This window comes from Salmo salar, chromosome 01, assembly GCF_965601325.2.
Source record: "Salmo salar chromosome 01, fSalSal1, whole genome shotgun sequence".
Classification (NCBI taxonomy): Eukaryota; Metazoa; Chordata; class Actinopteri; order Salmoniformes; family Salmonidae; genus Salmo; species Salmo salar.
This window is the reverse complement of record NC_138291.1, coordinates 11822367-11827489: the sequence shown is the minus strand read 5'-3', so window position 1 is coordinate 11827489 and position 5123 is coordinate 11822367.

The following is a 5123-nucleotide window of genomic DNA, read 5'->3' as shown; positions in this document are numbered from 1 at the left end:
CTTTCCGATTCTGTCCATTTCCTATGACATCATTCATCGATTTGCTATGGCAGGCCGCGCCAGTAGTCTTGGCAGACATCACATGTAGGTCAATGATAGATATCTCATTGTTCTTTCTGTCTTCAAAGCAGTAAACTCCCTTCCGTAGGGTGGTTTGCCTAGTTCAATACTAAACCAGTTTGATCAGAGAATCTTAATGAACTAATAACTAATCCTGTTTAGACTTGTTTCAAATGATTCCTCAAAGCAGAGAATTCTGGTTAATATGTCATGGTAACAGATTCAAACACAAACCTCAGTATCAACATAGACTTGAATACAAATGTAGTACCATGACCCAGCAGCATCTCCAGTGTGGGTGTCTTAGCTCCACAACACCGACACCAATTGATTTTGAGCTAACATGCCACTACTTGGAAAGCACTTGCCTATCTCTCTGTGTTCGAATTTTGCACAAGGACTGAGGACTTTCAGGGTAACTTAACATTGAGGAAATGAATTGTGACATTCCCACACGCTGACTGAATAGGGAAACATGAGCAGTAACAACACTGACACAGCTATTAACTTACTCTGACAGGTGGACAAAAAAAACAACATTAAAAAGCCACAGTCATTCTTTGGACTTTGAAAGTTGCCAGGGGAAACCTGCAAACAATAGATAGCGGATGAAGCTAAGGTCAAGGGGTTAGGGGTTACGATGGAACTGGACTCAATTTCCCCCCATGGTAGCCAAGTAACCTCGGGCCAAGTAACCTTTCTTTTACAGCTAAGACAGCGCTAAAACTAAATGTGTATTGGATTGGTGTTGATCTGTGTGTTTATGTGTTGGGCAGAGACCTAACTGCTGTCATTCTCTCTCCAAAGACAATGAAAAAACATCCAAGCTTTAAAGGTCCAATGCAGACGTTTTCATCTCAATATCAAATCATTTCTGGTTTTAACAATGATGTACCTTACCTGTGATTGTTTTCAATTAAAATGGTCAAAAATAAACAAAAATGGCTTCTTAGCAAAGAGACATTTCTCAAGCAATAATTTTGATAGGACTGTCTGGGAAGAGGAAAACTGGAAACTAGCTGTTGGCAGAGATGTGTGGAACTCTCTTATTGGTTTATTAACTAATTTACTGTCTGGTGTGTCACCAGGCAGGCCAAAAGTCCATCCCACCACAATGGGCTGAAATCTACACTAAAAGGGCATTGTCATAATTTTCACAATTTCACAGTATTATTCCAACCTCATATTGTGTAAATACAGTGGTGGAAAAAGTAACCAACTGTCATACTTGAGTAAAAGTAAAGATACCTTAATGGAAAATGACTCAAGTAAAAGTAAAAGTCACCCAGTAAAATTCTACTTGAGTAAAAGTCTAAAAGTATTTGATTTAAAATATATCAAAAGTAAAAGTATAATTTAAAATTCCTTATATTAAGCAAACCAAAAGGCACCATTTTCTAGTTTTTTTTATTTACGGAGAGTCAGGGGCACACTGCAACTCTCAGGCATCATTTACAAACAAAGCATATCGGTTTAGTGAGTCCCCCAGAACAGAGGCAGTAGTGATGACCAGGGGTGTTCGGTTGATATGCGCATGAATTTAACTATTATCCTGTCCTGCTAAGCATTCAAAATGTAACGGGGTACTTTTGGGTGTCAAGGAAAATGTATGGAGTAAAAAGTACAATATTTTCTAAAGGAATGTGGTGAAGTAAAAGTAAAAGTAGTCAAAAATATAAATAGTAAAGTACAGATACCCAAAAAAACTACTTAAGTAGTACTTCAAAGTATTTTTACTTACGTACTTTATACCACTGTGTAAATATACACTGAGTTTACAAAACATTAGGAACACCTTCCTAATATTGAGTTGCACCCCCTTTTGCCCTCAGAACAGCCTTAATTCATCATGGGGAATGGACTCAACAAGGTGTCTAAAGCATTCCACAGCGACGCCGGCCCATGTTGACTCCAATGCTTCCCACAGTTGTGTCAAGTTGGCTGGATGTCCTTTGGGTGGTGGACCATTCTTGATACACACAGGAATCTGTTGAGCGTGGAAAATCCAGCTGCATTGCAGTTGTTGACACAATCAAACCGGTGTGCCTGGCACCTACTACCATGCCCTGTTCAGAGGACCTTAAATCTTTTGTCTTGCTCATTCACCTACTGAATGGCACACATTCACACAATCCATGTCTCAATTGTCTCATGGCTTAAAAATCCTTCCTTAACTGGTCTCCTCCCCTTCGTCTAAACTGGTTGAAATGGATTTAACAAGTGACATCAATAAGGGATCATAGCTTTCACCTGGTCAGCCTATGTCATGGAAAGAGCAGGTGTTCCTAATGTTTTGTACACTCCGTGTATATAAAACACAAGAAAATCACATTTCTGACTGCTTTGTTTATCTTGTGTTTCTAATGTAAGTGAAGAACAATCTAGCCTGAGCCACCTGCCTATTTTTAAATGGCTGACATGCAGTCAATCTCCAAGTCCTGGTGTGTTCCTCTCATTAGTGTGTTGCCAGGGGGAACCTGCGGACAATAGATAGCAGATTAAGCTAATGTCAAGGGGTTAGGGGTCAGGATGGAACTGGCCACAATTGAATTTTCCCGCCATGGTAGCCAAGCAACCTCGGGCCAAGTAACCTTTCTTTTACTGCTAAGAAAGTGCTAAAACGAAATGTGTATTTGATTGGTGTTGATCCCTGTGTTTCCCTGTGTTTCTGTGTTGGGCAGAGACCTAACTGCTGTCATTCTCTCTCCAAAGACAATGAAAAAACATGTGTTTCTAATGTAAGTGAAGAACAATCTAGCCTGGGCCACCTGGCTATCTTTAAATGGCTGACATGTAGTCAATCTGCAAGTCCTGGTGTGTTCTTCTTTTATTTAATTTCACCTTTATTTAACCAGGTAGGCCAGTTGAGAACAAGTTCTCATTTACAACTGCGACCTGGCCAAGATAAAGCCAAGCAGAGGAGAGGATGAAGGAGAAATAAATATGAAGAAAAACCACGGAAATAAACTGTCATTCTGGAAAAGGGAATGCATTCTGGTGGTTTCATTCACCAGTCATGTGTCTTTTAGGCTTTTGTATGAGAGACTTACAGGTGAGGCTAGAAGGCTGGAGTATGAGAGACTTACAGGACAGGCTAGAAGGCTGGAGTATGAGAGACTTACAGGACAGGCTAGAAGGCTGGAGTATGAGAGACTTACAGGACAGGCTAGAAGGCTGGAGTATGAGAGACTTACAGGACAGGCTAGAAGGCTGGAGTATGAGAGACTTACTGGACAGGCTAGAAGGCTGGAGTATGAGAGACTTACAGGACAGGCTAGAAGGCTGGAGTATGAGAGACTTACAGGACAGGCTAGAAGGCTGGAGTATGAGAGACTTACTGGACAGGCTAGAAGGCTGGAGTATGAGAGACTTACTGGACAGGCTAGAAGGCTGGAGTATGAGAGACTTACTGGACAGGCTAGAAGGCTGGAGTATGAGAGACTTACAGGACAGGCTAGAAGGCTGGAGTATGAGAGACTTACAGGACAGGCTAGAAGGCTGGAGTATGAGAGACTTACAGGACAGGCTAGAAGGCTGGAGTATGAGAGACTTACTGGACAGGCTAGAAGGCTGGAGTATGAGAGACTTACAGGACAGGCTAGAAGGCTGGAGTATGAGAGACTTACTGGACAGGCTAGAAGGCTGGAGTATGAGAGACTTACAGGACAGGCTAGAAGGCTGGAGTATGAGAGACTTACTGGACAGGCTAGAAGGCTGGAGTATGAGAGACTTACTGGACAGGCTAGAAGGCTGGAGTATGAGAGACTTACTGGACAGGCTAGAAGGCTGGAGTATGAGAGACTTACTGGACAGGCTAGAAGGCTGGAGTATGAGAGACTTACTGGACAGGCTAGAAGGCTGGAGTATGAGAGACTTACAGGACAGGCTAGAAGGCTGGAGTATGAGAGACTTACAGGACAGGCTAGAAGGCTGGAGTATGAGAGACTTATAGGACAGGCTAGAAGGCTGGAGTATGAGAGACTTACAGGACAGGCTAGAAGGCTGGAGTATGAGAGACTTACTGGACAGGCTAGAAAGCTGGAGTATGAGAGACTTACTGGACAGGCTAGAAGGCTGGAGTATGAGAGACTTACAGGACAGGCTAGAAGGCTGGAGTATGAGAGACTTATAGGACAGGCTAGAAGGCTGGAGTATGAGAGACTTACAGGACAGGCTAGAAGGCTGGAGTATGAGAGACTTACAGGACAGGCTAGAAGGCTGGAGTATGAGAGACTTATAGGACAGGCTAGAAGGCTGGAGTATGAGTCCACACAACTATTGAAAGGGCCCATCAAGTGCGTGTAGATTTCATTTTGGATTTGGCTCTATTTTGAAAATAGCAAGTATCCGAGTAACCGAGTTTAATCTGGAAGAATGGAATATCACACAGTTTCCCATAAGCATATCATTAATAGCTGAAACCTATCCAAACTGTTATTCGCCCCCGGCCTACGTGTCCATTAGGTTGTGTGGCTGGTGAATGCTGAACGCAACTCTTTACGTGTTTATGACAAGCAGTCATAAACAGTTTCAGACACCTCACCCAGCCAGCATAGTCTGAAATTCAGCTCGCCTCTATGCTCCCTAATGCCCCCTGGCAACCTCTAGCATCCTGCTTTATAAGCTGTCAACATAACAATCCATCAAATGTATTGCTTAAAGCTCTTTTCACATCAACAGTTGTCACAAAGTGCTTTACAGATGTCTAACCTAAAGCCCCAGACTCAACCAGGCCTGTCACAGGTCACACCTTAAAGGCGGAGTCTGATATTTATAGTCGTAAACTAAGGAATGGGTCTTTCATTTTGTTACATGCTCTGAAAGACTGTGGTCTCCACACTTTTCCAAACTTTTTAGAATTATGACCATAATGAAAGCGTTGCATTTTCATGTACTCACCAAGTAAACAAAACCATGCTTCTAGTTACAAGCCAGACTTCAGCCGCAACCCAAAAGGAACTGGCTTCAGACCGTTTCTATGGAACATCTAGATGTAAATTCCTTTGTAAACATGAACAACTTAAAATTGTTATCCATATAGTAAAAGTTACAATATTATCGAT